We start from the raw sequence: 22,358 nt of genomic DNA, 5'->3' as shown, positions 1-22,358 counted from the left end.
AGAAATATCAGCAAATAGGCAGAAGAAGAAGTTCAGTAACTTACAGAACAACATTTCGGGAGGTTCAGTTGAGGACAATTCTCGAACTGTTATTAAGAGGCGGTGGCAGACGCCCTCATTTCATACCATGTAAACATCCCTTACATATCTGAAACATCTGCCCAAATGCTGTTCTGTTGGCAAGTGGCACGCATAACCTCCTGTTGTTTTCGACTTATTTGTACCTTCTAAAGGTACAAACCTATGTGAATCATGACAACTGTTGTGACTTGGCAAGACAGCCAAGTCACTATGCGAGGATGCCGAAAGGAGTCTGCGTGAGGTCTGGAACAGTTAAGGGAATTTGTAGTAGCATATAAAGTACGTAGTTGATGTAATACTTAACTTTAATCCATAATTGGAGAACATCGCTCTTGATGATACATTAATTATAAGCTCAATATAAACTGGTAATGGCGCCTTGCTAGGTCGTAGCAAATGACGTAGCTGAAGGCTATGCTATCGTCTCGGCAAATGAGAGCGTATTTGTCAGTATATCATCGCTAGCAAAGTCGGCTGTACAACTGGGGCGAGTGCTAGGAAGTCTCTCTAGACCTGCCGTGTGGCGGTGCTCGGTCTGCAATCACTGACAGTGGCGACACGCGGGTCCGACGTATACTAATGGACCGCGGCCGATTTAAAGGCTACCACCTAGCAAGTGTGGTGTCTGGCGGTGACATCACAACAACCACTAGGGCAGTGGTTGTCATGAATCCTGCCTAAAGTTTGTACCCTGTGGCGTGTGGTAACAAGTGATACTTACGTGACGTGATAGTTCTGCACCCCAGATATAGGAGGACGTTGAGGGTCATAAGGTTTCTCGTAGAGTTGCTATTGTTAAGACGATATTTGCTATAACTCGAGCCTTCTATTCACTGTAACTAGCCTCCACAGTCGACGGCGACACCTGTCATCAGTATACTCCTCACTTCTCGTATGACGCAATTATGGTGATCCCCCCCCCCCCCCCTCCTCCCACTCAGAGTTGTGGATTTCAGCTTGCCCCTTCCGTTCCTCGCACGCCCACTAAAACGCCTACCACCATAGTCGATGAGCTGCTGTAGCAGTACAGCCCACCAGCCTATAGTTCATGTACCAGTTATTACTAATTGACAAAACAGGCATTGCCCGAGTATTCATTTTTGCCGAGTCTCTATTAGAAACGAAAACACAAAATAAACTGTGTTAGTAGTGATGCATCGAAAAACTTTCGCTTTCATGTATTAGTGAAACCAGCTTTGAAATTATGATACAGTCGTAGAAAGAAATGTGCAAACTTATAAGTACAGTAGCCAAATCAAGAAACATGATCCCGTAAAGTTTCAATACGCTAAGTGCAGCTGCTTTGCATGTGTTCAACGCGATTTTGCACACATCTCTATGGCAACGCCTCTTCATACTTCTATAGACGGCTATAGTTGTGGCCTACAGCCGTTAGTGCTCCGCAGTTGAAATCTGTCAAAAGCGCAGCCAGATGTAAGGGAGTGCCTTAATTTGAGTCGACTGTAGGAGCGTCTTAGTAGTAAAGGATAAATGTATTAAAAACTTCATGCATGATGCAGCTCTTTTTCACGAATCTTAGTGTTTATAACTTCATATATCTTGAAGTATGTGCCGTAGAACGGTATATTTCACTATGCACTTTTAGAGGCATACACTATGTGATCAAAAGTATCCGGACACCCCCAAATGTGGTGTCAATGCCAGACACCACACTTGCTAGGTGGTAGCCTTTAAATCGGCCGCGGTCCGTTAGTATACGTCGGACCCGCGTGTCGCCACTATCAGTGATTGCAGACCGAGCGCCGCCACACGGCAGGTCTAGCGAGACTTCCTAGCACTCGCCCCAGTTGTACAGCCGACTTTGCTAGCGATGGTTCACTGACTAAATACGCTCTCATTTGCCGAGACGACAGTTAGCATAGCCTTCAGCTACGTCATTTGCTACGACCTAGCAAGGCGCCATTATCAGTTGCTATTGATATTGTAAATAATGTACAGACAAGAGCTACGTTCAACATTAATGGATTAAAGTTAAGTATTCCACCATCTGCGTCCGTCTTTCTAAGTTCTAATTTCCTTGACCTGTTCCAGAGCTCACGCCAGCCAGCGTGAGCTAAACGCGTGCATTTCGGCTTCCTCTAAATTTAGTGGGTTGGTCTCCTGCCAGCCCACAACACCAAAAACATACGTTTTTCATATTAGGTGCATTTTGCTGCCACCTGCTGCCAGGTACTCCATGTCAGCGACCTCAGTAGTCATCAGACATCGTCAGAGACAGAATGGGGCGCTCCGTGGAACTCACGGGCTTCGAACATGGTCAGGTGATTGGGTGTTACTCGTGTCATACGTCTGTACGCGAGATTTACACACTCCTGAACATCCCTAGGTCCACTGTTTCTGATGTGATAGTTCAGTGGAAACGTGAAGGGACACGTACAGCACAAAAGCGTACAGGCTGACCTCGTCTGTTGACTGATAGAGACCGCCGACAGTTGAAGAGGGTCGCAATGTGTAATAGGCAGACACAGGAATTCCGAACTGCATCAGGATCCACTGCAAGTACTATGACAGTTAGGCGAGAGGTGAGAAAAATGGTCGAGCGGTTGCTCATAAGCTACACATCACAGCCCGTTGAACGTCATCTGCCAACGTGTGTAGTGCCAACAGTAAAATTCGGAGGCGGTGATGTTATGGTGTGGTCGTGCTTTTCATGGAGGGGGCTGGCAACCCTTGTTGTTTTGCGTGGCACTATCACAGCACAGGCCTACCTTCTTGCTTCCCACTATTGAAGAGCAATTCGGGGATGGCGGCTGCATCTTTCAACACGATTGAACACCTGTTCATAATGCACGGCCTGTGGCGGAGTGGTTACACGACAATAACATCCCTGTAATAGACTGGCCTGCACAGAGGCCTGACCTCAACCCTACAGCACACCTTTGGGATGTTTTGGAACGCCGACTTCGCGCCAGGCCTTACCGACCGGCATCGATACCTCTCCTCAGTACAGCACTCTACATCTACATCTACATGGTTACTCTGCAATTCATACTTAAGTGCCTGGCAGAGGGTTTATCGAACCGTTTTCATACTACTTGTCGCCGGCCGGTGTGGCCGTGCGGTTCTAGGCGCGTCAGTCTGGAACCGCGTGACCGCTACGGTCGCAGGTTCGAATCCTGCCTCGGGCATGGCTGTGCGTGATGTCCTTAGGTTAGTTAGGTTTAAGTAGTTCTAAGTTCTAGGGGACTGATGACCATAGATGTTAAGTCCCATAGTGCTCAGAGCCATTTGAACCATTTGAACCATACTACTTGTCTACCATTCCACTCTCGAATGGCGCGTGGGAAAAAGGATCACCTAAATCTTTCCGTTCGAGCTCTGATTTCTCTTATTTTATTATGATGATCATTTCTTCCTACGTAGGTGGGTGTCAACAAAATATTTTCGCATTCAGAAGAGAAAGTTGGTGATTCAAATTTCGTAAATAGATCTCGCCGCAAAGAAAACCGCCTTTGTTTCAGTGACTGCCACCCCAACTCGCGTATCATATCAGTGACACTCTCACCCCTATGGCGCGATAACACGAAACGGGCTGCGCCTCTTTGCACCGTTTCGATGTTCTCCGTGAAACCTACCTGGTAAGGTAGAGGACGGACGAGTGTAATGTAGGCTGTCTTTTAATGGGTTTGTCGCATCTGCTAAGTGAAAAATGGGCTGCGATTCCCCAAGAAACCTTCCAACACCTGATTGAACGATGGCTGCCAGAGTGGAAGCTGTCATCAAGGCTATGGGTGGGCCAACGGTATGTTGAATTCCACCATTACCGATGTAGGGCGCCACGAACTTATAAGTCATTTTCAGCCAGGTGTCCGGATACTTTTGATCTCATAGTGTATGTGTATACTGTCAGAGTTAGTAGCAAAGAAGTAACAAATTTAAACGTCACCCATGATGCGGTATTTTTTACGTACCTCACTGTTTATGACATCAAATTTCCTGAAGTATGATTGGTAGGTGGTTCTAACTCCGAAGACGATTGTTGCCTGACAGTAAAAGATATTTATACCATGTTTGGTTGAGATCGGTCCAGTGACAGGACGAGATGCGGAAGACGCAGACACACACACAGACACACACGCACACACACATCTGTATAATATGTATAGATAATACTTGTCCTGGAGTTAGATAATACAGAATAATAAAAATAACAACAATCTACCAGGCACGGTTGATTTTCCCTTAGATGGGCGGTAAGGTCCAAAATTCCGCTGCATAGGTAGCCTTATCAATTGCTACATATACGAGGGCGGTTCAGAAAGTAGCCTCCGATTGGTCACAGTGCGGGTTGTGGGGGGAGTAGCGACGCCATCTGTGCGTTCACGCACTCAACAGGTCAGTCGGCATCAAGCCGTGGTCGAGTGAACGTCGTACCTGCGCTAGTTTAGTTTTTGTGGCAGTTTGAAATGTGTGCTGCAATAGAAAACCCCGCCAAATGTGAAGTGCGTGCTGTCATAAGGTTTTTTACAGCCAAAGGATATTCTGCAGCAGCTATTCATCGTGAGCTTTGTGCCGTGTATGGACCAAGAGTTATGAGTGAAGGAGTTGTCCATGAATGGGTACGTTTATTTAAAAGTGGACGAGAAAACGTTCATGATGAAGAGAGGAGTGGTAGACCATCATTGGTGACTGACGAACTCGTTCAGACAGTTGATGCAAAAGTTCGTGAAAATCGACGTTTCTCAATGTCGGAATTGTCTACTGGTTTTCCACAGATTTCTCTCTCTTGTACGAGATAGTGACAGCAAGATTGGGTTACCGTAAGTTCTGTGCACGATGGGTGCCCAAAATTCTTACCGACCACCACAAAACTCAAAGAATGGCCTCTGCATTAGACTTTCTGTCACGTTATGAGGACGAAGGAGAACCATTGTTAAACAGAATCGTGACCGGTGAGGAAACCTGGATTAAGTACGTGAACCCTGAGACAAAAGAACAATCAAAGATGTGGGCACATTCAAATTCGCCTACCAAACCAAGAAAAGCCTCGCAAGATTTTTCTGCCAGAAAACTGATGGCAACGATGTTTTGGGATGCCAAAGGGGTGTTGTTGGTTGAATTCATGGAACGTGGTACGACCATTAATCAAGACGTGTACTGTGAAACAATAAAAAAGTTACGACGGGCTATACAGAACAAACGCCGTGGTATGCTGACTTCCGGTATCGTTTTTTTGCACGATAACGCCCGTCCTCACTCTGCTCGCAGAACAACGGCCCTTCTTGAGTCCTTCAAGTGGGACGTTATCAACCATCCACCTTACAGCCCAGACCTGGCGCCAAGTGATTATCACCTCTTCATGCATTTGAAGAAATGGCTCGGGTCACAGCGGTTTGATGACGACGAAGAGCTCAAAGATGCGGTCACAGGCTGGCTCCAGGCACAAGCGGGTGATTTTTATGCAGAAGGAATTTCAAAGCTTGTGAAGAGATACGATAAGTGCCTCAATCGCTATGGAGACTATGTAGAAAAATAGTGCAAAGATGTAGTTGTAAGATGTATATATTAAAATATTTTTATTTAACTTGGTGTATTTTTTTAAATCAACCGGAGGTTACTTTCTGAACGGCCCTCGTAGATCTTCTGTGGCGCAACAATCGGCCGCCTTGCATCGTGACATTCCTATCTACAGTCGGTTTAATGCCTTCCATGACATATACGGGAGACGAAAGGAATACAGTTAAGGCTCACGGCCATTTGACCATCTTCTTCTGTGCGGATGCACAAACAGTGCCCGAACTCTTACGAGAATCGGCAGTAAAGCTGCGAGTAATGAGTATGATGGGTAGGGGCACTATGAATATAATGCGGGACAGTAAGTTGCGAATGTGGGTTTCACGGAAGGCGTGCCAGAGATAAGTCCCTTCAGTCGCATGGTCCTCTGTGTCCTCGGTGGCTCAGATTAATAGAGCGTCTGCCATGTAAGCAGGAGATCCTGGGTTCGAATCCCGGTTGGGGCACACATTTTCAACTGTCTCCATTGACTTATATCAACTCCTGTATCAGATAAGGGTATTCATTTCATTATAGTCTCATCTTTGACGTTCTCTCCAACCCTTTCGGTTAATGACTTTCGCCATAGCTCCGTCAGCGAATTAAGGTACTGATCGAATAGCTGTGTAACCTCCCCGGAGAATTTTATAAAGGACATAATAATTAAATGTTGTTCAGTGCAATGTCAATTATTTCATGGTGTCGTAGTCGACGAGATGTAGGAAAGTTTACTAATTCTGTAATTTTGTTAGGTGGTTCAACGTTTTTCAGTATAACAGACGGAGATAGCATAGTGGATTCCTTTGGTATGGAATAAATTACATCTCGGAATGAGAATATGTGTGTGTCCCAATCAATATGTCTTTTGTAGCAGTATATTCTACACAGTTTACCAATTTCTTTCATTAATCGTTCACAGGGGTTCGTAGAAGCATGGTACTTGGATACATAGATCGGAGAAATGTTTCTAACTCGTAACATGCGTGTCCGTATAGCAGAACGAAATTGTGATCCATTATCGGAAATTACTCTCATCACATGCCCTATATGAAATAGAAAATGTTTTACAAATGCTTTCGAAACAGTTTTAGCAGTAGCTTTGCGTAACGGAGTGAAAGTAACAAATTTTGAAGTGAGTTCAACAGCGACAAAGATGTAGCAAAAACCTCTGTTGGTTCTCGGAATCGGACCAAAAATGTCTACAGCGGCCATATGTCTTAATTTAACAGGTACAATGGGATATAATGGAGGAATATGTGAAATGGTGTCTGACTTAGCTTTCTGGCAAATTTTACATGACGCTAAAAAACTCGTCGTATACGTTTCTCCATGCTGGTAAAATAACAGTTCTGTCTCAATATAAGAAAACATTTTCTAGCTCCGTAATGTGCGTAACTTAAATGAGTGTACCCGATTAATTTGTTAACCAGTTCGTCAGGAATGCATAATAACCAATTATTGCTGTCAGGATGAGAGCGGCGAAACAGAATGTCATTGCGTACAGTGTAATGGTTTCTAATCGTAACATTATTCTTATTTTGCCAAAGGTGTTTAATTTCTTTCCACACATTCCACGCATTCAACAAGGCTTCTTTCAGGTTCACAAATTCAGAGTGTGCTTGCTTATCCCAAGACCAAATAGTGTTTTTACCTGTCAATTGGCATAATCTAGGTGTGTCTAAAGCAGAATGATGAATAAATTTACGAAAAAAGTTAATTAAGCCAAAAAAAATGCGTAGTTGCTTCTTCGTCGTAGGAACAGTAATGTCACGTAGAGCGTGAAGTTTTTCCGGATCAGGCGCAATGCCTTCTGCTGAAATTACGTGTCCAAGAAATTTTATAGAAGTTTTACCAAAATGCGATTTACTGAGATTAACTGTGAGTCCTTGTGCATGAAAAGTTTGCAACAGTTGTTCTAGAATCAGATTGTGTTCAGACCAGTTAGCTTCTGCGATAAGAATGTCGTCTACGTACGTCGTAATTCTGTCCTTAAGTTCTGTCGGAAGTATTGTGTTCAAACCGCGAATAAAAGCTGCAGAGGAAATAGTTAATCCGAATGGTAATTTGCAAAATTGATAACAGTCGCCAAAACAGAGAAAGGCTGTATACTTTCTGCAATTCGGATGAAGTTGAATTTGCCAAAATCCCGATTTCAAATCTAATGTAGAATAAATAGCCGTACCGTGAAATTTCTGTAGAAGTTCCTCTAATGTCTGTGGTCGATCTGTTTCATTAATAATAATGTCATTAATGTGACGCGAATCAAGTACAAGGCGAAGTGAGCCATCTTTTTTCTTAACAATATGTAGCGGGTTTATGTACGGACTAACTGCTGGTTCAATAATTCCTTGGTCGAGCATATCCTGCAATTCTTTCTTAACCTGTTCTCTATGGATATATGGAATGGGATAATGCTTGGCTTTAAATGTGTCGTGCTGTTTGACTTGAAATTCATACATGAAACCGGACATAGTACCAGGAACATTGTCAAAAACTGGAGCTTGCTGTAAAAGAATTTTGTGTAGTTGAGTGCGTTCGTCGTCAGTATTTGCACTGCTTTGTTTAACTTTATCAGAAATCATTTGCATTACGTCGTAGTCAGCTTCGTCTGGAGTGTTATAGTTATGTACGTACGTATCAGTGAACAATGTGGAATTACAGTCTATGTTACGTGTTGCGGAAATGACCTCTGTACGATTAATTGTTTGTTCTTCCGCAGATAAAGAATGCTGGAATTCTAAAGCCAATTGCACATTTTCATCCTTCAACATTAAATAGGAATTTTGAAAATCAACTGCGTCGTGTTGTACCAGAAAATTCGTACCTAAAATAACGTCTGTTGTCAATAAAGGAACAATCCAAAAATTTGAGTGAAATGTGTGACCTGCAATACAAAATGATAAATGCGTCTGTAATTTAACATCTACTCCTTTACTCGATACTGCTCCTTTCACTTTCGTTTTGCCTAATGGTAATGTAGGATATGTATTCTCTTTGTTGCACTCGTTGAAAGTCTCCTCATTTATTACTGACATAGGTGATCCGGAATCGATTACTGCTGAAAATTTCGATGGACCTATTTTAATTTCGATGACAGGATGTGAAATGGTTTTTTGAACAACTGGTCTTTCCTGCAAAAGAGTGTCTCTGATATCATCAAAAGTAATTACATTTTCGTGAACAACATTCTGCGTGTCTAAAGTAGTGCTTGTGTTATTGGAAGATGCGACCTGTACAGTATCTAGTCAGATTCTATCTGACGTGTTACTATTTTCAGGAGGATATTGTGGCATTTCTACTATTTGAACTGTTCTATTACTTCTTCCAGACGTATTACCCTCTGGATGATACCTACTGTCGGGTTCATTCATGAGAATATGTTCTTGTGGATAATTTTGCTGTTGGTATGACCGACTGTTGTTAGATGTACGCTGAAAATTCTCCACATTATTTTTACGTCTGTCGTAATAGTCATTCCTATACGGTGCATTGCGATAGGAATTGAAATACTGTGTTTTCTGTACGTAGTTGTTCCTTTGCTGCTGTGCGTTACTATTTGTTGTACCTGGGACTATACGTGCACGCGGCGAAACATTAAAGCCTGGTTGACCTTGTGCATTCCATTGTTGGTTAGGTATGCTAACCGGCTGATTTTCATGCTGTTGTGGTGGAAAACGTCTATTGTTACTAAAATGTGGTTCCTGTTGTTGAAAATTTTGACGATATAGATATTAGAATTTTGCCTGTTATTAAAGTTCTGTTGGTTGTCATTACTAAAGCGCCTGTTACTTTTACTATTGAAATTACGTGGCTGATCGTAATTGCTGTACGTTTGTTGGCCTTGGTTGTTATATGAAAAATTTTTGTTTACGAAGGAATAATCTGATTGCTGCACTTCTAAAAGCTGCAGCAGATCCCTGAATGCCGAAAAATTTTCTTTTTGCTGACCTGTTAAAAGTGACACTCTTAATGACCGTGGTAATTTAGAAATGCATAATTGTATAAGTGCAGATTCACTATATGGTTCACTTAAGTACTGGTTTTGTTGGACCATGTGCTCAAAAAATTGCGTGACACTGGGAAAATTTGTGTTCTCATAATTCGGTAAACTAATTAATTGATCTTTGATTCCGCGCTGTGTAGTCTTCGACCAGTACGCTGACAGAAAAGCATTCTGAAATTCCTCTACCGAGTAACATTGTCTTGCAATCGGTCTCATACGAGTTGCCGGTTCGCCTTCCAAAAAACTACAAATAAATTCAAGTTTATGTGTTCCGGGCCAAGTCGGTGGAAAAGCAAAGCTAAATTGTTGTATCCAATCTAGTGGGTGAATCTATGTTCTGTCATTTTTAAACACTTTAAATTTTCTCACTGATAGAAAATGTTTGTAATCGAAATTATCGTCTCTGTATGACGGAACAGGTTCAGTATTGTAAGAGAATCTATTTGTCTGTGTCTGTTCGGAATCTACGTCCCATACTCTCTGTAGATTACCCAAATTATACGCGCTGCGTGAGTCTGAGAAATGTTCACAAAGTGGCGTCTGCTGTGATGTGTTATTAACTGAAATATTTTTTATCTCTGTTACCTCTTGCTGTAAACTTGACAATTTTCTACGTAATGTGTTATTGGATGAATCGATCTCATTGATTGTCTGTTGTAGATTTTGAATTTCAGGTGTTTGATTAAATGAAACCGGTGAAGTATCGTCTGATTTGCTGTCATTATTACTTTCAATAACGTCAATACGACTGGCCAAATCATCACATTTTTCAGTCAGTATTTTTGCCTGATCATCGGTTTTAGTGTCAGAGGCATTAATCTGTTTTTGTAATTTACGTGTGGTTTCGTTCAATTTTTTAACGTCAGCTTTGACGACATTGGAATCATGTGTTAGTTCTAATTGTTCGAGTCTGTCGGTCACTGTTTGAAAATCTACTGAGTGTGTATCTGTTTTTGATTTAAGGTCAGAAATCTCATCACGTAATTCGGTGTTCAACTGTTTGATGGTTTTAATTTTGTCCGATACTGTAGCAATATTGTTGTCTACATATGTTTTTGCCTTCGCAAACATTTTACGTTTGTCTACTTGTCTCTGAGCAGTGATTGTTTCCATGACTTGACGTTTTACTTTATTTTGATCCTGAATAAATTTGCGGAAACGCGTATCACTGTTTTGTATGTGAAGACTAAAACGTTCGTCAATTTGAGTGTTCTGTTGGTCGAATTTCGCGTCAATCTTTTCATCCATTGTGCGCGAAAGTTCTGCTGTCATTGCTTTAAACTCGTCGCGTAATTGTGTAGCCTTTTCAGAGCATTGTTTAGCGACTCCGCTAATTCGTTTCTAAGTGTTTCTGTTGTAGCTGCTTGCATTTACCTTAATTCTTGCGCAACAGATCTAATTTCTTCGCTACTTTTTCTTGAACAAGCCTCAATTTCCTCACGTAACTGTTCCTTAGTATCATGACACTGCGCGGCAACGGCTGTAATCTGCTCGCTAAGCTGTCTAGAATTGTTGTCTAATTTTTCATTAAGGCTTTCATGTTTTTCATTAAGCTGTTTCATCTGTTCACTAAGCTGTCTGGACTTGTTGTCTAATTTTTCATTTATCTGTCTGGAATTGTTGTCTAATTTTTCATTAAGGTTGTCTTGTTTTTCGTTCTGTTGTTTTATCTATTCACTAAGTTGTTTGAAATCTTCACTCAGTTGTTTGGAATTGTTATCAAATTTTTCATTAAACTGCTTAGTCATTTGTAGCAACAATGCAATAATTGGATTCGACCCAAAGTCAGCATTTCTATTCTCTGTGCTGTTTAATGGTGGATCTGGAATTGTTTCGCTTTCTGTAACCATTTGGTTATTCTGAGATTAACAAAAAGGTTTGCCAGTCGAATGTACACTGTCGGTCACTATTTCGGAATTAAATGGATCCGGCGTACTTTCAGTACACTGTCCATTTTCATTAGACAAATTTGTGTGTTCGTCACGTGAATTTAGTAAACCGGTTGTGTTAAGCTGGGCAGCGCTCATTACAATAGAGCGCCCCGCGTCATCAATTGTCATCAAATTAACTGCGGACACAATTAAGTTCGTTTGTTCATCAGTAAGATAAAAATCATCATTAGTGGTTGGAACGCACTGATTGTCAGTGAACGCAGGATTGTCATCATTACACTGCGTGTCACAAGTACTATCGGTGAAGTTGTTTACGTCGGTAATTTCATTCATAATACCTCGCGATACACTATTCACAGTCTTTCGCGGCATTTTTACAGTAGTCACAATTATTCACAAATAAAATAAGCACAATGCAAAAAGCAACAAACACAAATACAACAGAGCAACGAATTGCCGATGATCTGAGGAAAGAAAGCCACAAAATTAGTAAAAGCGTTGCGCCAAATGCTAATTATATTAAGTAAATAAGAGCAAATATCTGACTACTTCTCAGAAGATTCTCAACGAAATACGATCCTGGACCGGATGTCGCCAAGTGTAACCTCCCCGGAGAATTTTATAAAGGACATAATAATTAATGGGAATAGAACCTAGTGTAACCTCCCCACAAAAAATGAAAGAAAATATTTTAAATGTGAATACACATCGTGCTAAGTGTAACCTCCCCGGAGAATTTTGAAATGATATGAATTGAATGAAAATGTAAATAGAGCCAAATGTCATCTTCCCACAGTAGCAAAACTCAATGATATTAACAATGTGCAAAAATATTAAGTCCCCACAAAATTAACGTTATGATCAACCTGATAAATTTTTTAAGGTCATCTGCGATGACCTTACGCCCTGTGCAAATCTGATAAATTGATTCTGGCAGGAAAAGCATAGGAAGTATTGTTTCAATTGTAATGATTATTTTCTTAAAAAATTGCTTTCAGAACAAAATTATTATTGGGGCGATTCTTGAACCAATTAATTGTTGTTGTTGTGGTCTTCAGTCCTGAGACTGGTTTGATGCAGCTCTCCATGCTACTCTATCATGTGCAAGCTTCTTCATCTCCCAGTACCTACTGCAACCTACATCCTTCTGAATCTGCTTAGTGTATTCATCTCTTGGTCTCCCTCTACGATTTTTACCCTCCACACTGCCCTCCAGTGCTAAATTTGTGATCCCTTGATGCCTCAGGACATGTCCTACCAACCGATCCCTTCTTCTAGTCAAGTTGTGCCACAAACTTCTCTTCTCCCCAATCCTATTCAGTACCTCCTCATTAGTTACGTGATCTACCCACCTTATCATCAGCATTCTTCTGTAGCACCACATTTCGAAAGCTTCTATTCTCTTCTTGTCAAAACTAGTTATCGTCCATGTTTCACTTCCATACATGGCTACACTCCATACAAATACTTTCAGAAACGACTTCCTGACACTTAAATCTATACTCGATGTTAACAAATTTCTCTTCTTCAGAAACGATTTCCTTGCCACTGCCAGTCTACATTTTATATCCTCTCTACTTCGACCATCATCAGTTATTTTACTCCCTAAATAGCAAAACTCCTTTACTACTTTAAGTGTCTCATTTCCTAATCTAATTCCCTCAGCATCACCAGATTTAATTTGACTACATTCCATTATCCTCGTTTTGCTTTTGTTGATGTTCATCTTATATCCTCCTTTCCAGACACTGTCCATTCCGTTCAACTGCTCTTCCAAGTCCATTGCTGTCTCTGATAGAATTACAATGTCATCGGCAAACCTCAAAGTTTTTACTTCTTCTCCATGAATTTTAATACCTACTTCGAATTTTTCTTTTGTTTCCTTTACTGCTTGCTCAATATACAGATTGAATAACATCGGGGAGAGGCTACAACCCTGTCTCACTCCTTTCCCAACCACTGCTTCCCTTTCATGCCCCTCGACTATTATAACTGCCATCTGGTTTCTGTACAAATTGTAAATAGCCTTCCGCTCCCTGTATTTTACCCCTGCCACCTTCGGAATTTGAAAGAGAGTATTCCAGTTAACATTGTCAAAAGCTTTCTCTAAGTCTACAAATGCTAGAAACGTAGGTTTGCCTTTTCTTAATCTAGCTTCTAAGATAAGTCGTAAGGTTAGTATTGCCTCACGTGTTCCAACATTTCTACGGAATCCAAAATGATCTTCCCCGAGGTCCGCTTCTACCAGTTTTTCCATTCGTCTGTAAAGAATTCGCGTTAGTATTTTGCAACTGTGACTTATTAAACTGATAGTTCGGTAATTTTCACATCTGTCAACACCTGCTTTCTTTCGGATTCGAATTATTATATTCTTCTTGAAGTCTGAGGGTATTTCGCCTGTCTCATACATCTTGCTCACCAGATGGTAGAGTTTAATCATGACTGGCTCTCCCAAGGCCATCAGTAGTGGTAATGGAATTTTGCCTACTCCCGGGGCCTTGTTTCGACTCAGGTCTTTCAGTGCTCTGTCAAACTCTTCACGCAGTATCTTATCTCCCATTTCGTCTTCATCTACATCCTCTTCCATTTCCATAATATTGTCCTCAAGTACATCGCCCTTGTATAAACCCTCTATATACTCCTTCCACCTTTCTGCCTTCCCTTCTTTGCTTAGAACTGGGTTGCCATCTGAGCTCTTGATATTCATACAAGTGGTTCTCTTCTCTCCAAAGGTCTCTTTAATTTTCCTGTAGGCAGTATCTATCTTGCCCCTAGTGAGACAGGCCTCTACATCCTTACATTTGTCCTCTAGCCATCCCTGCTTAGCCATTTTGCACTTCCTGTCGATCTCATTTTTGAGACGTTTGTATTCCTTTTTGCCTGCTTCATTTACTGCATTTTTATATTTTCTCCTTTCATCAATTAAATTCAATATTTCTTCTGTTACCCAAGGATTTCTATTAGCCCTCGTCTTTTTACCTACTTGATCGTCTGCTGCCTTCACTACTTCATCCCTCAGAGCTACCCATTCTTCTTCTACTGTATTTCTTTCCCCCATTCCTGTCAATTGTTCCCTTATGCTCTCCCTGAAACTCTGTACAACTTCTGGTTCTATCAGTTTATCCAGGTCCCATCTCCTTAAATTCTCACCTTTTTGCAGTTTCTTCAGTTTCAATCTGCAGTTCATAACCAATAGATGGTGGTCAGAATCCACATCTGCCCCTGGAAATGTCTTACAATTTAAAACCTGGTTCGTAAATCTCTGTCTTACCATTATATAATCTGATACCTTTTAGTATCTCCAGGATTCTTCCAGGTATACAACCTTCTTTTATGATTCTTGAACCAAGTGTTAGCTATGATTAAGTTATGCTCTGTGCAAAATTCTAGAAGGCGGCTTCCTCTTTCATTTCTTCCCCCCAATCCATATTCACCTACTATGTTTCCTTCCCTCCCTTTTCCTACTGACGAATTCCATTCACCCATGACTATTAAATTTTCGTCTCCCTTCACTACCTGAATAATTTCTTTTATCTCGTCATACATTTCATCAATTTCTTCATCATCTGCAGAGCTAGTTGGCATATAAACTTGTACTACTGTAGTAGGCATGGGCTTTGTGTCTATCTTGGCCACAATAATGCGTTCACTATGCTGTTTGTAGTAGCTAACCCGCACTCCTATTTTTTTATTCATTATTAAACCTACTCCTGCATTACCCCTATTTGATTTTGTATTTATAACCCTGTAATCACCTGACCAAAAGTCTTGTTCCTCCTGCCACCGAACTTCACTAATTCCCACTATATCTAACTTTAACCTATCCATTTCCCTTTTTAGATTTTCTAATCTACCTGCCCGATTAAGGGATCTGACATTCCACGCTCCGATCCGTAGAACGCCAGTTTTCTTTCTCCTGATAACGACGTCCTCTTGAGTAGTCCCCGCCCGGAGATCCGAATGGGGGACTATTTTACCTCCGGAATATTTTACCCAAGAGGACGCCATCATCATTTAATCATACAGTAAAGCTGCATGCCCTCGGGAAAAATTACGGCTGTAGTTTCCCCTTGCTTTCAGCCGTTCGCAGTACCAGCACAGCAAGGCCGTTTTGGTTAATGTTACAAGGCCAGATCAGTCAATCATCCAGACTGTTGCCCCTGCAACTACTGAAAAGGCTGCTGCCCTTCTTCAGGAACCACATGTTTGTCTGGCCTCTCAACAGATACCCCTCCGTTGTGGTTGCACCTACTGTACGGCCATCTGCATCGCTGAGGCACGCAAGCCTCCCCACCAACGGCAAGGTCCATGGTTCATGGGGGGGGGGGGGACAAATTAATTACTGTTAAGATACATTGCATTATCAGATGAGCGGAATGCTGCTTCATTACCTTATTTAAAAATACACCTCGTCCTGAACCTTGACCAGAGGCCCATGTCGACGCCCGCCGACTCCTCACACACAATTGCGACTGTCTCTCGCGCGCTACTACATGCTCTCGCGACTCGCTACGTACAACAACCGAACCGTCGCGGTGTCAAGCGCAGACTAGCAACGATAAATAATTCTCTGGTCAGAGATTCTGTCATGCCTCGCCATCGCTGCTACCGAGTACATACGCGTTTCAGCTGATGTGCGCATGAAGCTCCTCCTTGACCTCAACATATAGGTTTTTGTGGTTCACATCCAAACAGGGGTTGTCTGCCACCGATTTCCTGACGTCACGAGGCGCCATACCCTCAATCTGATGAATTTTAGTGACGAGAGTCGTAGGCACCTAGTCACAATTAGTCCAAGTACGTGGTATCACGTAACATTCCGCCAGTGCGGACATTTGCTTCGTGTTACATTACCTGTCTTAAAATGGACCGTTTACCAATTGCGAAAAAGGTCGATATCGTGTTGATGTATGGATATTGTGATCAAAATGCCCAACGGCCGTGTGCTATGTATGCTGCTCGGTATCCTGGACAACATCATACAAGTGTCCGGACCGTTCGCCGGATACTTACGTTATTTAAGGAAACAGGAAGTGTTCAGCCACATGTGAAACGTCAACCACGACCTGCAACAAATGACGATGCGCAAGTAGATGTTTCAGCTGCCGTCGAGGCCAATCCGCACATCAGTAGCAGACAAATGGCGCGAGAATCGGGAATCTTTCCCGGCGGGGTTCCCGGGTTCGATTCCCGGCGGGGTCAGGGATTTTCTCTGCCTCGTGATGACTGGGTGTTGTGTGATATCCTTAGGTTAGTTACGTTTAAGTAGTTCTACGTTCTAGGGGACTGATGACCATAGATGGTAAGTCCCATAGTGCTCAGAGCCATTTGAACCATTTTGTTTGAATCAGGAATCTCGAAACGTCGTGTACAGTTCTGCCACTGGGCACAAGAGAAATTACTGGACAATGACAGATTTTTTGCACACGTTCTATTTAGCGACGAAGCGTCATTCATCAACATCGGTAACGTAAACCGGCATAATATGCACTGTTGGGCAACGGAAAATACACGATGGCTGCGACAAGTGGAACATCAGCGACCTTGCCGAGTTAATGTGTAGTGCGGCATTATGGCAGGAAGGATAATTGGCCTCATTTTATCGATGGCAATCTAAATGGTGCAATGATGCTGATTTCTTACATAATGTTCTACCGGTGTTACTACAAGAAGTTTCACTGCATGACAGAATGGCGATGTACTTCCAACACGATGGCTGTCCGGCACATAGCTAGCGTGCGGTTGAAGCGGTATTGAATAGCATATTTCATGACAGGTGGATTGATCGTCGAAGCACCATACCATACCATGGCCCGCACGATCACCGGATCTGACGTCCCCGGATTTCTTTCTGTGGGGAAAGTTGAAGGATATTTGCTATTGATCCACCGACAACGCCTGACAACATGCATCAGCGCATTGTCAATGCATGTGCGAACATTACGGAAGGCGAACTACTCGCTGTTTGAGAGGAATGTTGTTACACATATTGCCAAATTCATTGAGGTTGACGGACATCAGTTTGAGCATTTATTGCATTAATGTGGTATTTATAGGTAATCACGCTGTAACAGCTTGCGTTCTCGGAAATGATAAGTTCACAAAGGTACATTTATCACATTGGAACAACAGAAATAAAATGTTCAAAAGTACCTACGTTCTGTATTTTAATTTTAAAAAACCTACCTGTACCAGCTGTTTGTCTAAAATTGTGAGCCATATGTTTGTGACTACTAGAGCACCATCTATCACAAAGCGAAAAAAGTGGTCCAACTAAAACATTCGTGTTTCTTTACGTACTACACGAATATGTAATAAAAAATGGGTGTTCCTATTTAAAAAAACGCAATTGATATCCGTTTGACCTATGGCAGCGCCATCTAGCGGGCCAACCATACCGCCATCTGGTTTCCCTCTTCAACCTAGACAAGTTTCGTTGTTTGTAATTTTTTCGTTTGACGCTTATGTCGTGAGATATTTCGTCCGGTCACGATCAATGGGCCACCCTGTATACATAGAATGAGATAAACATTTTAAGTAAGCGAAAACTTACTAAACATTTCAAAGAGCGGCTTGTTTTTTTATTCAGTTTGTTCATTTAATAATTTTTTAGAATCTTTTCTAAACGTATGTAGATCTCAACGTCCTCTAATGTATCCATTGTTCAATCGTTGTCAATGAAAATTTCCACGTTTTTTTCAGTGCTAGTAGCCATGTGTTTTGTCGTTTTCAATTTTTCTTTAAATGTGGAATTTTTTATGGTATGTAAAGAAGTATGCTCACAGAATCTTCCTTTAAAGGATCTACCAGTCTGACCAATATACAGTGAACCGCAATCATATCATGTAATTTTATTAATGTCTGATCTTAGTAATGGATCTGAGCGTTCTACAGAGAGTATAAGTAATTTAGATAAGGTATTATTATCACTGAAATCTATATTAATGTCGACCTTACAGATTAATCTCATTTAGTAAATTCGAGTTCTTTTCGACCATTTTAGTACATATCTTATCAACAATTGCTATTTGGAAACCGTTGTTAGCAGCTGTGTCTCCGCGTATATTCTTTTGAAGTTCAGTCTCTTCTGTTCGCAGGAGATTTTGAAAGTTTAATAATTAGAACGTTTTCACGTTTTCTACCTGTCAAAGTGAGCAGAACTGAAAGGGATAATCACACCTATAGAGGTTCCCTATAGAGGGCGTTCGGAAATTCTTGGACTCGTAGAGGGAACAGAGTAGACACTATTTTGAACTGGAATCCATGTCCAGAGACGCACCAACTGATGTCATTTGACGTCTGCCCTACTTCTCTGACCTTGTTCGAGCCTCATTGACGTGTCTGTGAGTGTTAGAGCAAGATGATTGAGTACACGGTTGCAGAATACACCGACATGATCCTTCAATATGGCGAAGCTCACGGTAATGGAACAGCTACTGATCGCCTTTATCAAAGTCGTTCTCCACAACGTCCGATTCCATCGCGTACCCTTGTCACCACAGTGGCTTCGAGACAAAAGTACCCTCACCGTCAGCAGGCGTGACTGTCGTGTTCCAAGGAGACGCCACACACTCAAATTGGAAGTTTAACTTATTAAACTCCCTTCTGTTTCTTTGATTTTCTTCTTCTTTCGTTTGACTCTCTTTGGGATACGTTGGATCAATATTTTGGGTCTTGTTTTTCTCTCAGTTCTTTCTTCAGTGCATGAAAATGATGTTTATAATACATTTATTTAACCGGGATGAAAGGTGGTGTAAGAGCTATAAACAAAACAAAATAAAATAAAGTAAAAATAAAAAAAATTACTAGAAAAATACTAAAGTAAAAATCTTACAGAATGTTTATCGTGATGTATATCGAAGGATTAGGTTTCGTCAGAAGTTTACGAAACTGAAGATCAATTTTGGAATCGATATAGCTTTATTGATCTTTTAATTAACTGATAGAAATCGGAATCAAGATATTTTGAGCTCTTGCTTGACTGAAATTTATCAACTGCTTCAAAAAGGTTTTTCTAAGAAACTATGAAAATTAAGATGAGCGGTGTTCTCGTAAGAAACTGTGCAGGATTAGTTGATGGAAGCTGTGCCGCACAAAACCTGTATTTCACTGTGAATAAGGGACGGTTCTGTATTCAAATACACATTGGTAACGCTACGGACAATTCTAAAAGACAAACCAAATAAGAAAACTTGAACCACTTGGAGAACGCTAATAATACTTTCTTCCAGGGGTGCCAGTCATACAAGGTTCGCTTCAGTAAGGTTTGCAAGATAGGAGACGAGGTACTGGTAGAATTGAAGCTGTGAGGGCGGGTCGTGAGTCGTGCTTTGAAACGCGTATGTATTCAGTACAGCGATGGCGAGGCATGACAGAATCTCTGACCAGAGAGTTATTTATCGTTGCTAGTCTGCGCTTGACCGCGCGAGAGTTCAGTGCAGTTGCGGTCGAGTTGCGAGAGAGTTCAGTTGTACGTAGCGAGTCGCGCGAGCATGTAGTAGCGCGCGAGAGACAGTCGCAGTTGTGTGTGAGGAGTCGGCGGGCGTCGACATGGGCCTCTGGTCAAGATTCGGGACGTGGTATATTTTTTAAATAAGGTAATGAAGCAGCATTGCGCTCATCTGATAATGTAATGTATATTTATTGTAATTAATTAGTTCAAGAAACGCCCCAATAATAATTTTGTTTTCAAACCAAGCATTTTTAACAAATGAATCATTTTATTGAAAGAAAATTTCCCATGCATTTCCTTAAAGAAAAAAAATTACTTAAGTTCAAAGAATATTTGCGATGCATTTCCTCCAAGCTATGGCGAAAATAGGAGCAGATGCAATTTTACTGAGGTAAGAACAGGGCCTAAGATCGACATTTCGGTCTATTTACGTTTTCATTGTCATTGAGATTTCATTATCATTGAATTGTCTTTTAATATATTTGCTGGGAGGTTACACTAGGTTCTATTCTCATTAACATTTAAATATTGTCTTTCAAAATTTTTGTGGGCAGGTTACACTTGGCGACATCCGGCCAGGATCGTATTTCTTTGGGAATCTTCTAAGAAACAGTCAGATATCTGCTCTTATTTGCTTAAATATAATTAGCATTTGGCGCAACGCTTTTACTAATTTTATGACTTTCTTTCCTCAGATCATCGGCAATTCGTTGCTCTGTTGTATCTGTGTGTTGTTTTTGCATTGTGCTTATTTCTTTTGTGAATAATTGTGACGATTGTAAAAATGCCGCGAAAGACTATGAATAGTGTATCGCGAGGTATTATGAATGAATTTACCGACTTAAACAACGTGACCGATAGTAATTGTGACACGCAGTGTAATGATGACAATGCTGCGTTCACTGACAATCAGTGCGTTCCAACCACTAATGATGATTTTTATCTTACTGATGAACAAACGAACTCAATTGTCTCCTCTGTTAATTTGACGACAATTGATGACGCGGGGCGCCCTATTGTAATGAGCGCTACCGAGCTTAACACACCCGGTTTGGAAAATTCAGGTAGCGTACAGACAAATTTTTCTAATGAAAATGGACAGGGTACTGAAAGTACGACGGATCCATTTAATTCCGAAATAGTGACCGACAGTGTACATTCGACTGGCAAACCTTTTTGTAAATCTCAGAATAACCAAATGGTTACAGAAAGCGAGACAATTCCAGATCCACCATTAAACAGCACAGAGAATAGAAATGCTAATTTTGTGTCGGATCCAATTAGGGCATTATTGCTACAAATTCTTGAATCAAACAAACAACAGAGTGAAGATTTCAAACAACAACTTAGTGAACAGGCCAGACATCAGAATGAAAAACAAGACAGTCTTAAAGAAGATCTCAAACAACAACTTAGTGAACAGAACGAACAGTTAAATGAAAAATTAGACAACAATTCCAGACAGTTAAATAAAAAATTAGAGAACAATTCCAGACAGTTAAATGAAAAATTAGACAACAATTCGAGACAGCTTAGCGAGCAGATTGCAGCCGTTGTCGCGCAGTGTCATGATACTAAGGAACAGTTACGCGAGGAAATTGAGGCTTGTTCAAAGAAAAGTAGCGAAGAAATTAGATCTGTTGCTCAAGAATTAAGGGATATGCAAACAGTTACAACAGAAACACTTGGGGAAGAAATTAGCGCAGTCGGTAAACAATGCTCTGAAAAGGCTACACAATTACGCGACGAGTTTAAAGCAATGACAGCAGAACTTTCGCGTACAATGGACGCAAAGATAGATGCGAAATTCGACCAACAGAACTCTCAAATTGACGAACGTTTTAATCTTCACATACAAAACAGTGATACGCGTTTCCGCAAATTTATTCAGGATCAAAATAAAGTAAAAGTCAAGTAATGGAAACAATCACTGCACAGAGACAAGAAGACAAACGTAAAATGTTTGCGAAAGCAAAAACATACGTAGACAACAATATTGCTACAGTGTCCGACAAAATTAATACCATCGAACAGTTGAACGCGGAATTACGTGATGAAATTTCTGATCTTAAATCAAAAACAGACACATACACAACAGACTTTCAGACAGTGACCGACAGACTTGAACAATTAGAACTAACACAGGATTCCGATGTCGTCAAAGCTGACGTTAAAAAACTGAACGAAACTACAAGTAAATTGCAAAAACAGATTAATGCCTCAGACACTAAAACCGATGATCAGGTAAAAATACTGACTGAAAAATATGATGAATTGGTCAGTCGTATTGATGTTATCGAAAGTACTAATGACAATAAATCAGACGATACTGCACCGGTTTCATTTAATCAAACACCAGAATTCCAAAATTTACAGCAGACAATTAATGAGATAGATTCATCTAATAACACGTTGC

This window comes from Schistocerca nitens, chromosome 2 (assembly GCF_023898315.1).
Source record: "Schistocerca nitens isolate TAMUIC-IGC-003100 chromosome 2, iqSchNite1.1, whole genome shotgun sequence".
NCBI classification, from domain to species: domain Eukaryota; kingdom Metazoa; phylum Arthropoda; class Insecta; order Orthoptera; family Acrididae; genus Schistocerca; species Schistocerca nitens.
The sequence above is the reverse complement of the archived record's forward strand: the minus strand, read 5'-3'. Positions refer to the sequence as shown.